This window comes from Gavialis gangeticus, unplaced genomic scaffold (assembly GCF_001723915.1).
Source record: "Gavialis gangeticus isolate Ggan-Ray unplaced genomic scaffold, GavGan_comp1, whole genome shotgun sequence".
Classification (NCBI taxonomy): Eukaryota; Metazoa; Chordata; order Crocodylia; family Gavialidae; genus Gavialis; species Gavialis gangeticus.
The window spans coordinates 27,715,746-27,727,440 of NW_017729008.1; the positions used below are offsets into that span (position 1 = coordinate 27,715,746).

General features: G+C 42.9%; 1 protein-coding gene across 1 annotated transcript in view; it reads right to left on the bottom strand.

Annotated features, from left to right (window-relative positions):
• Positions 1–11,695, bottom strand: part of SEMA3D (semaphorin 3D) — a 245,719-nt gene that overhangs the window by 203,117 nt on the left and 30,907 nt on the right. Inside the window, exon 2 of the mRNA XM_019509509.1 lies at positions 5,466–5,472. The gene's annotated coding sequence lies outside the window, so the exon portion shown is untranslated. The remainder of the gene's footprint in view (positions 1–5,465; positions 5,473–11,695) is intronic.

An 11,695-nucleotide genomic window follows, 5' to 3' on the forward strand; every position in this document is an offset into this window, starting at 1 on the left:
AGCAGGGGTGTTTGAAGTTAAAGCTTGTTGATTAAGGTTTAGTTTAAGCGCTTCTGCCACCATTTTTAAGTGCAGAGATGCTAATACACAAGATGCTGTAGTGCTTTAATTAGAGCTGCTCTTAGAGCAGCTCTAATTAAAGTGCTGCTCCTCCACCCCCAGAGAATATGTAAAAGTGCCCAGAGGTACTAAATTGAATGTGCATTAGAAAAAGTGCACTAATGTACATGTAGTCACACCCCCTGACTATTTAGTCTAGAAAGGATAAGACTAGAAAAGGGTGTTATAGAGACTTGTAAAAATGACAAACAACATATAGAAAGTCAGACTTCTATTCATGTTTATATTGTTCTATAATAAAAGTCAGATAATATAAAAAATAAACCAAAGAAGCTGCACTTTCACAAGAGAAAAGATGTTTAGAAAGTTTGCTTCCCTAGGAATACAAGCGCTACAGTAGCACATGATGAAATAATTTTTAGAGGCCTAATAGTTACAGAGTCTTGTATTCCCAGACATAAGCAAATTAATATAGACGACCAGATAGAAGGGTACCTTATAGATAGGCTTGGCAGGATTTAATTTTAATCAGTAAATGTTGATAAAACAGTCACACTCAGTGACCAGTGAAAAAATACTTCCATCATTAATTATCAAAATTCATAGAAAGAGGACTTAAGAAAAATGATGGCTGATGGAGTGTGTGATGACAGGGGAAGCAGTAGTTTGGACTGAAACTCCCAGAAACCCCAGGGGACTGGGAACAAAGGAAAAGGAAGTGACAAAGTGGACAAGGGAGCCATGGGTGAGCAGAGCCAGGACTGATGGCAGCTCTGCCACTCAGCTGGCAGCAGTCCTACAATACTTACATTTATTATCAATAAATTGTCTGCTCCCCACACCCTTAATTTTACACAATCCTGAAAATTAAAATCTATAAAAATTCAAATGTTTAAAAATAAACCTCAGTATTACCCACCAAAATTATTTTAAAATAAAAATTAAATTCTGCCAAGCCTACTTATAGACTAACTAAATCAGAGAGATGTATACGCTTTCACAGCTATCTGTGATAAATATAGGATGGGTTAGGGATGTGAATGGCTAAAAACTGAATTATTTAACTGATAAGCCCAGTGATAACCAGTTATAGCTTACTGGCTATTGTTTAGCATGGCACGGACGGTCTGGCAGGGGAGCTGAGAAGGGAAGCCATGCAGAGCTCCAGCAAGAACTGGAAGGCAGCAAGGCTGGTAGGAAGGAAGGAGGGAGGGAGGGAGGGAGAAGTAAGGAGGTGAGAAGGGAGAGGTGGGGACTAGAACCTATAGCTTACATCTGCAGACCCTGGTACAGCCACCTGCAGCCTCCCCACCACTTCCCACAAGCATTTCAGGCTCTAGGTAGGCCCCTGCTGCCCACCATGGAGCCTGAGCTGCCTGTGGCAGGTAGTGGGGAGGCTGCAAGCAGCTGAACCGGGTCCATGGAGCCTAGCTATTCAATACTAGTCCCTCCTTCCCCCACTCCCTCCCCCCTACTCTGTTGTCCACAAGGAAAGCAACTCAGCTTCCTCTCTGGAGAGTGTAGAAGTCAGGGGCCATGTGCTGCCTGCCAAAGGTTGAAGCCCCGCCCCACAGTGCCCATCCTCATCTCCATGCCTGGCCGGATGCGATGCCTTCTGTTGCTGCAGCTGTTGCTGCTGGTGGCACCAATGCATGCCCCCCAGCCAGGCGCATGGTAGCTGCAGGACCTGGCAGGGGCAAGGTGGAGGTAACCAGCATGGAGTGGTTCCTCTGAGCCTGCAGCTCAGCCCCATGATGCACCCCGCCTCAAGAGGACCTGGCCACCCACCCAGCTCATCATGAGGCAGAGCTCTGGAGAGTTGGGGCCCTGGAGAGCTCCCAAGTCCCTGCCATACCTTGTGGGACTAGAAGCACCCCACTGGTGCTGGGTTGGGCAAGGGTGCCCCTCCAGCCAGCCCAAAACAGGCCCATGTAGGCCAGGATGGGGGTTGCCATACTGATTAATCATTTATTTATTACAATTACAACAGGTTAAATGGATATTTTTAAATTGGTATTTACATCCCTAGTTCGGGTTGGTAAGAAGTATCTCCTTGTAGGTTGTATTACAGAATCAGGAGGATTAACATTTTTTTCTGAACCATCTGGTCTTGCCATGGTTGCTGTCAAAGGAACACACTTGGAAGAACTACTTGGTAAGGCATTTCCTTTGTTTCTGGTCTTAGAATACACCCCACCAAACACACTGAAGATGTTTTATTTTCAAGAAATCAGTGGGTCAGGTTACCTCAGTAATGACTCAGTAGGATTTATAATCTGAATCTATTCACACACCAGTCAATACAAACTCCATTTCAATATATGCTACAAGTATGTTTTAAAGCTCAATGCAACATATCTGTCTTTAGAGACAATCTCATATGACAGCCCATGAAAACCACCACTGTTAGTAACCTACTATCAGAAAGGTTTCAATTATTTTATTATTATTATTTCTTATGAAAATAATCCATTAAAAATAAAATTACATACTGCTTTTCAGTTAGCTCTATTTTACAGGTTGTTCCTCATTTGTGTGTACTACAAATAGCTACAAGACAGATTAGATGTTGCAGTTTTAAAATACAAGTAGTATCTCCTAAAATCAAGAGGAATATGAATGTGTGCAATACAGCAAAGCACATAATCAAACTATTGCTCCTATTCAGGATAAATTCTTCTCTAAAGTAGACCACAAATTAAGGATGGCAAAAAAAAACTTGCTAGTACTACAGTTAGATGTTTAATTGAAGGAGTAATCCTCAGAACACATTTATTTTGTCCTTTTTTCTATGCTAGTATAGCTTTTTGTAGATGCCAAACATTTCATAATTGCATAAAACAGGCACATTAGGAATTGGAATACTTTAACCTTGATTCACAGATGATGATGGAAAATGGTTTAAGTAGAATCATACATCCAAAACTCCTCAGATTTCAGGGTTTGTGAGATCTGAATCTAAGCCACCCACTATGTTTTCAAAACCAAGGCTCAACTGGCAAGATTGTGTAACATTAACCACAACAGTCAGGTTACATTATTTTCTAGTGAGTGAAATCTTGAATGTTGCAACTATTAATATGAGATTCTTGGTTGGAATAATTCACGGCATCAATAAACTTAGGTATAATGGCAGTTTTAAAACTTAATTATGTAAAGCCTCAGATTTTTTGAAAGATAATTTCGATTATTTTCAGGGAGATGAAAAAAAAATCAAACTGTTGATATTAAGATTTCAGCCTCAAGGAAACCCCTCCCCAAAACATTCAGCCACAGTGATTCAGAAACACAATTACACAAGAGTTATACATCTTAAAACCATCTAGAACAAAAGCATTTCTTCCTCCCTGTACAAATACAAGATGATTTTTGCATAGTGGCAGCAATTTAGGATTGGGAATCTAGTGACTGTAACTATTTAACTAGTTCTGAAAGGGGCTGCAAGGGTGTTACTAATGTCATAACCTGCAGTAGTTCAATTTAAGGGATTGTAATTTAGCTTAGAGAACATCTATTGGTGCTCATGAAGAAGATGGGAAGAACCCAGTTTTCCTATAAAAGCCCAGATGACGATCTGGAGAAAGTGCCTTTTAGAAATGGTATCTTTCACTTTGTAAATCAAGCAACTTCAATATAGGAAGCACTGTATTATAGTGAACGTGCAACCCCACAGACCATAATTTTACAGTCATTTTTTTCAAGATTCAGTTATAGACTTCAATATGTTATTTATTTAAAATACGATTTTTTGTTGCAATAGGGTCAGTTTTACAGAGGCTTAGCAGAAATTATCCTTCACTTTACTGACTGCCATCAATTCCTTCTGAAGGCCCTGAAAGCCGAGGGTGGATGGGATGGGATGAGAAGGGAAAGCAGAGGGCAGAGGGCAGATGGGATGTTAGAGAAGAATCAACCTCACAGTGATTTGTCCAAGCTCACTGATGCTATAAAATTACCATTTATTTTAGATTTTCCTTATGCCAGAAAGAAAACATTAGGTATACACAGAGAAAAGCAGGTATACATTTTTCATCCATTATTATTAGAAGGAGTTTTGCCATTGGCTTCAGTGAAAACAGTTCCATAACCTTTACAAGGCGGCTCGCAAATATGGATATAGGGCATTTTGCTGCCTGTTAGGTAAAGGTATGTTGGGATATGTGAACCCTTAAATCTCAAAGCTGCACATCTTACTGTCTTGCTTTGGCTCGCTTCTCCTTAATGCTGGGGTTGTTAATAGAAAAGAAGTTTTACAATTATTAAAGAAGTTGCACATCTGTTTTGGTCTAATAAGCTAATTGGACCAGGTGGCATAATGGTTCTTCACACAACCTGAGGATCTGGTTCACTACGTTCCTATACTTTATTATAAGTTAATAAAACATGCCTTATAGACTTATGGCTTTCTATACCCAGCATTCACCAATCAATGGTTTTCTGCATTTTTGTTGGCATAATTTCTCACAAGAAACCTTCTGATGTCAAAGCATGGCTGAAATATCAAAATTCCTTCAAATATTTATTTCCATTATTGTTATCTATAGCTGCACTTGAAAGCTGCTACCCTTGGTATCACTTACATTTCCACAGAAATATAAATCTCTCAGGGAACAAAGGAAATAAAAAGGTATTGTTCTTGGACCAAAACAAAACGTACTATTTGATTATTTTGATATTGCACAATAATTTTCATGAGTTAAACATGCTGAACCACATGTTCTTTGTACTTAACTGTGGACATTACCTCCCTCAAGACATTTACTTGAAAAAGGCCAGACAGAAAACCAACTCATAGATCTGATTAATTCAGAATTCAAGCATTGTCACTGAAGGTTTTGCCATGAAGGCACTTCTAGCACAGGAATATTAAGGAAAACATTATCAAAAAGAGATTACTGAAAGCTGGCTGTTTATCTCTCTGAGATCAAATGGGATCAAAAGGATATGAAGGATATGGTTAACTGTAGACAAACCAGTAATGGCTGTGTTGGTCCTATATTGAAATTTTTAATATCTATACTAAGATATTTTATTTTAAGAGCTCTAAATTTGAAATCCAGCAGCACTACAACAAAGGAACAATTGAAAAACACAATTTTGATCAAAATTAAGACTTATTAGAACTATGACACCGCTTTATTTTTTTGGGAGGGGTGCAAATGGGACTCAAGAAAATCAAAAGGAGGTAACTCAATACTTTAATGCTGTATTGATTTTAAACTTAGTGTGCGTATTGGTTTAATCTGTTAGGCTTCAGGAGCCAGGTACAGAAGTTACACTTATTACATGGCAAGCACACAGAAAATGCTCTGCGGCCCTAACCAAACAGATGGGCAGGGCATATAGAGTGCTATAACATGGTGGATCCCTCTCTAAGATATCCTGGGATAGATGTGGTATCAAACTTCAGTGCTGTGCGTTACAGCACTGTAATGAACATCTGTACCAGATCCCATTGCAACTTAGGCAACCCATGGGACTTTGCGGCACCCTGCTCACCCCCCCTTCCTAGGCCAAAGCTCATTTGGTCTGCCCAAGTGCTGGGCTGGCCTTGCCCCCAGACTGTCAATGACAAGAGTCATTGAAGCCCATCCTGCTTCCATCCCCCCACCCCCATTCCCTCTGGCCAGCTATGAGCCACTGTCCAGTATTATCGCTCAGCATGTGGATCCATCTACCCCATCTGGGCATTTGTAAAGAATGCAACTTTAAGTGCTGTGCTGTTTGCTGGACACCACATTCACACAGGGGGCTGTTCAAGATGTTCATCTTGTACAGTGTTGTTTTGAAGCATCCCTATCCAGATCTCAGTCTGTTCAGTTTGATTTGCGGTTCTCTGTCGAAGTCATGCCCAATGGGGCACTCATTTAGTTTTGGTATAAAATGCTGTAAGAATAGATTTCAGACTGGATTGTTCTGAATGATCATTTCATTCTCATTCAACCCACCCCTTATCTAAATTTGGTGCAATGCACACGGCCACAGTACCAGGCTTGCCAGGCTCTCCATGGGCCCAAAAACCCAGCAACAGGGGAGCAGTTAGGGTCTGTCTTTTTATGTCACTTGTCTAATACCATAGAGCAGAGGTTCCCAAACTTTTTTAATGCATTTCACCTTCCAGATTTACCAGCTGCCTGCACATCCTTACCAGCCTCCTTTTTATATTTAAAATTTCATATTTAAATGCCAATTATTATTATAATGAAAATTAAATCCACCATTACACAATTTCTTCCATGTAGCCTCTAGAGATGCCTTGTGTACCCCAGGGGTATATACACCACAGTTTGGGAACCCCTGCCCTAGAGTACAGGGAATACATGTATGTGTGCGAATTGTGCATCCTATTATGAGTCCCTGTACACTGCAAGTTTGGTGTTGAGCTTTTTAGTATGTACTCCTGGACCATACAGGAGCACATAATCTGCTCTGACCACTTGGATATTGGCACACCATGTCAGGCTGGCTACACATCTTAAGGCAGATACCCATGTAGAGACTTTAGTGCTGACTTCCTTAAAATGAGGCGGGCTGGGGAAACACTCCCTAGCCCACTGGGCCAAGCCAGTCCAGTCATTCATCCCACTGCAGGGGAACAGCACAGTGTCTGTGAGGACAGGCAGCCCCATAGGCTTCGGTCCGAGTCCTGGAGCAGGCAACGTTCCATAATTTCTCTTTACTATACACAAAAAACATTTGGCAGCTGCAACATTTAATTAAGCCCAAGGATGGTAGTTTCATGCTTAGTATTTGTCCTGCTGCCCCAAGGTACTGTGTTTGTTAAGTTGAGCCCCACTGGCTGCCCACCTCCATCTTGCCCTCCACTCCATAACCACCTGGTGCAGCCAGGGGCTTTCCCCATTCTCTCACTGTTAACTGAGAAGGCTCCAAGTTTCAGAGCAAGCAACCTTCCACGGGTTTTGTTTGATAAAAGCACTAAAAGTTTAGCAGCTTCAACATTTGATTAAAAAATGGCAGATCTCTTCCTCATGCTACATCCCCTCTGCAGCCCAGGTGACAGCCCCTGCGGGGAGTTGGAGAGGGAGAAGAAAAGGGGACTGGTGCCTGGCTAGCTTGGGGTGTGGGCAGTACTGCCTGGGATGCAGGGCCAGAGAAGCCCAGGGCTGGAGACCCATGGCCCAGTGTCACTTGAAGCCCTCCAGCCCTACTACTCATTTGGGGAGGGCTCCAGGTCTATGAAGATGAAGAACTATTTGTCCAGGCCTTCACAGATCCAGAGAGCCTGCTCCTGTGCAGGGCCAGGGCCACCAGCATCAGCAGGAAGGGAATACAGGCATCCAGGACATGCATGTGCACACACACAGTACCCAGGCTTCCAAAACATACATACGCACATACACGGTGGGTGCAGAGTGCATTGGGTGGCCATATGTAGGGTGGCTGGCTGATGGCTTGTGCCCAAGATGGTTCATGCCATGATAAGGTGCTACCATATCAGGTCCAAATGGGCAGCTGGTGGGGACATCACAGCCAATCAGGGGTGGCTTGGCCATTCAGCTCCATTTGGGAGTCTTTGGCAGCCCAGGGAATCCACAGTGCAAGCAGGGAGGTGTGCGAGAGCCACCCGTATCTGCTGGACTCAGGGTGTAAGGGCAGTCTCCGAACCTCCCCCTAGCCCCCCAAGAGCTAACACGTTCTGCTGGCTCCCAATCTAACTTTGGATGCTTAAGAGTAAAGCTCAAAAAAGTTTGAGCGCTTCCGCCTCAGGCTTCTGGAACGCCTGTACTTAGCCATGGATATTATAATATTACTATTCTACAATACGTCTTTTATTGGAGAAACTATATCCATGTTTACCAAATTAAAAACATCACTAATATAAAGCTACCCAAAATAACAATATTAGAAAAGCTGTTCCTTAAAGAAATATTAATCACATTGTCATCTTGTTTGGAATAGAAAATAAGCTTAAAAAATCATAATTCAAAAACAAAGAGTACACGCTAAACCAAACACATGTGTCTTGAATTTTACTCTGGTATTAATTAGTTTGGGGCTCTGGCAGAGTACCACAGGATGCTTCAGTTGAGAAATCCCTGACACTGGTCAAGGAGAGTTCAACCCATGGATGACAGCAGTATCTTAAGTGTCATGGCAGTGACAGAGCTTGGAAACCAGACCATGCAAAGCTTTTATATTATCACAGGCACCTTAAATGACACACAGAAGTGAACAAGTTTTAAGCACAAGTGAATGGGCTCCCTGCAGAATGCTCTGGTCAGAAGGTGAGAAGCTGTTCTCTGCCACTGGTAAAGCAGGAAAAATTCAGAGTATGAAGCACATTAGAGCAATAGAGCCTGAAGGCAACAAGGAAACGATAGATATGAGGTCCATGTTAGGAGGAAGGATCATTTCATGGGGAGTTAGCAACCTGTCAACAGATTATACAGATACCTGTTCCACCTATTTTCCTCTCTAACTAACAATCATCACATCCTCTTTTTTCCAAACTGAGTCGTCAGCAGTGAAAACCAGACCGTGAAATCTCTGGAAACCAAGTATAAGTTTAACTGGTCTAACATTAAATGTTTTTCAATAATCTTTCCTGAAAAAAGCAGGAAGAAAAGGCAATAAAGTAAAATAAGGAATGTTATTAATATCAAACTATTAAATGCTTAACCAGAATTTTCTTACACATTTCTGGCAGCTTGGCCTAACCAAGAGAAAGAAGTAACTCCATCACAGTGGGTCCAAAACTTACATTCACCTTAGCCACCTATAAAGGGTCTGCATCCATCTCCCAGCTGGTTATCTACAAATCCCTAAGAACATCTACAAACATAGGGACTAAAAGTGGAAGACAACCAACCATCTGAGAAGGTAAATGTTTTCCTTCCTCTATTTTTGCCATCAGACCAATACGGATCTGACACAGTGCACCCCCTGAACACAATTGACAATTCTTTACAAAAAAACCTCATTTCCCTCAATTAAGCAAGGTGAGTGTCCTAATTTAGTAGTCTGACAATTTCAAGGAATTCTAGTTTGGATTTTGAAAGACTCCTTGAGAAGCTGTGGAACAACTCAGTGAACACCAGATTGTCTTGGGTATAACCAACACTTTGCCCCAAAAAGCACCTGGAGAAAATTGGGGTATATATTATATGAAGAAGAGGGCCTCTATGCATTCAGAAATTTGGAAGGGAGGGGCAGGGGCAGGGGCAGTGGGAGTTTTAACTGTCAGGGCTCTAGGAGTCATGGCAATTAACACTACCACTGCTCCCTCCCTACTTCTCTCCCTCCTCACTACCACATTTCTGAACCTACAGGAAACCCCAGATTGCAACAACATGCAGGGTTTGTCTGGGGACAGACCTGGCTGAGCCTGATCTATCACATGGCTCCAGATTTTGCCTGAGACTCCAGAGCTAGAGCACAGGGTCAGACCCAGCATACAGCACCAGCACTGGCACACTGGAACAGGCCCTAACTCATGGTCCCCAGGCCCCAGTGCACAGCCCCCAGCTACTGAGACCCCAGTCATCTGGTACTTATCTGTAATCCATAGTAAAATTTTTTTTTCCTTCTCCCCAAACTAGGAAGAGCATTAGGTTCGAGGGCATGCTAAATGCAAGAAAATATGGTAGAAGCTGAAGAATGTGGCAGAGACAAAGCTACTACCCTGAGAGGGTGAATAGGTGTAGATTTGCTAGAGGTGGAAAATGGATGAGTCTGCTACACTGAGGGTGTGTCTACATAAGATGCTTTACTGAGCACTAGACTAATCTACTGAGTAATAAAGCATCACTGTCTACACATGCACAGCATTCACTGCACAGTAAATTAGTCCGTTGCACAGTTGGCTACTACCTGTAGATAAAAGTAGTAGTAGTAGATTTATTGTGCAGTAGCCACTGCACAGTAGTGCACATGTAGGCATTGCTCTCGGTCAACCCAAGCAGCAGGGGGCAGGTGCTTACTTCCCAGCCCCCACTCCAATCAGTCAATTGGAGTGGGGGCTGGGAAGCATGCAGCTGCCCAGGGCAGGGGATGGTTTCCCAGCCCCAGCCCCAGCCAACTGGGGGGGCAGAGCTTGGCAGCAGGTGCCCCCTGAGATGGGACAGGTCCACCCATCATCCAGAGCCCAAGGCTCACCCCAGTGCCACTGCCAGCCTGGGGTTGGCACCCAAAAGAGCCTGGAGCTACTGTAGGTGTTGTAGGGGGGCAGAGAAGAGCAGCAATAGCTTTGCAATGAACTGCTCCTGATGGGCACACGCATAGACATGCTCCCGGGGAAAGCTTACTGCACCTCATTTTAATGCGCAGTAAGCTTAAAGTGTATTAATAGCATGTATAGACATGCCCTGAGAGAACTGATTACAGGATGCTAATACATAAGATAATTTTGAGAAACAACCAACATCTTTTCATGGATGGCCTCAGGGGATAACAGACATATTTATCTGTTGTGTTAAGCAGTGTTATGTCATGACAACAGCTCAGCTAAACACAAACAATTAGCCAATAAATGCAATACTAATGTCATAAAAACAGTTAAATATCCATTTATAGCAGTATCTAAACATAGCCTTCAAACTGGCAAAATTCCTTCAAATAAACAAACATTTTTGTTTGTTTTTTAAGATTCCACGTTGGCAGTAATATAAGGAAAACTGGCAGTTTCTTCAGTCCATTGGAGGCAGAAACTGCAAAAAGCACAACACATTACATTTTTACTCCTAGAAAGACAAAACAGGAACCCTCCAGAGAGCAAAAACATTATTATAAATGATTGTTGCAAAGTGAGATAGACATGTTCTGGAATATTTATCTCTGGACATATATTCAACATAATAAGCTAATTTAAAGTATACTTTCTTTCTAGCATCAAATTATTTGCCAAAGTAAAAGGGTAAATTCAGTGGAAGTTACCAGAACTGCATTTAGTTACACAGGCAGAGCATCTAGTCCTAAATAATGTTCATCATAAAACTATAGGCTCCAATCCTACAAACACACATGGGAATTTCTTGGTTCATGTGTGTTACCCCATTCATAGTTTCATAGTTTCTAAGGTCAGAAGGGACCTGAGCAGATCATCAAGTCTGACCCCCTGCCATGGCAGGAAAGAGTACTGGGGTCGTTTGTACATCTAGCCTCCTCTTAAAGACCCCCAAGGTAGGAGCCAGCACCACTTGGCTTGGAAGTTGGTTCCAGAACCTACCTGCCCTGACAGTGAAGTAGCACCTCCTGATATCTAGCCTAAATCTACCCTCTGCCAGCTTGTGACCGTTATTCATGGTCACTCCTGGTAGTGCACAGGAGAACAGGGACTTCCCCAGTACCTGCTGGTCCCCCCAACTAGTTTGTAACAGGCAACTAGATCTGCCCTCAGCCTTCTCTTGTGGAGGCTGAACAGGTTCAGGTCCCATAGACTCTCCTCGTAGGGTCTGCCCTGCTGCCCCCGATCATGCGAGTGGTCCTCCTCCGGATCCTCTCCATGTTGTCCACATCCCTCGTGAAGTGTGGCACCCAGAACTGGATGCAGTACTCCAACTGCGGCCTGACCAGTGCCGCATAGAGGGGGAGGATCACCTCTTTGGACCTGCTTGAGATGCATTTGTGGATGCATGACAAGGTGCAGTTGGCCTTCCTGACTGCATCCCCACACTGC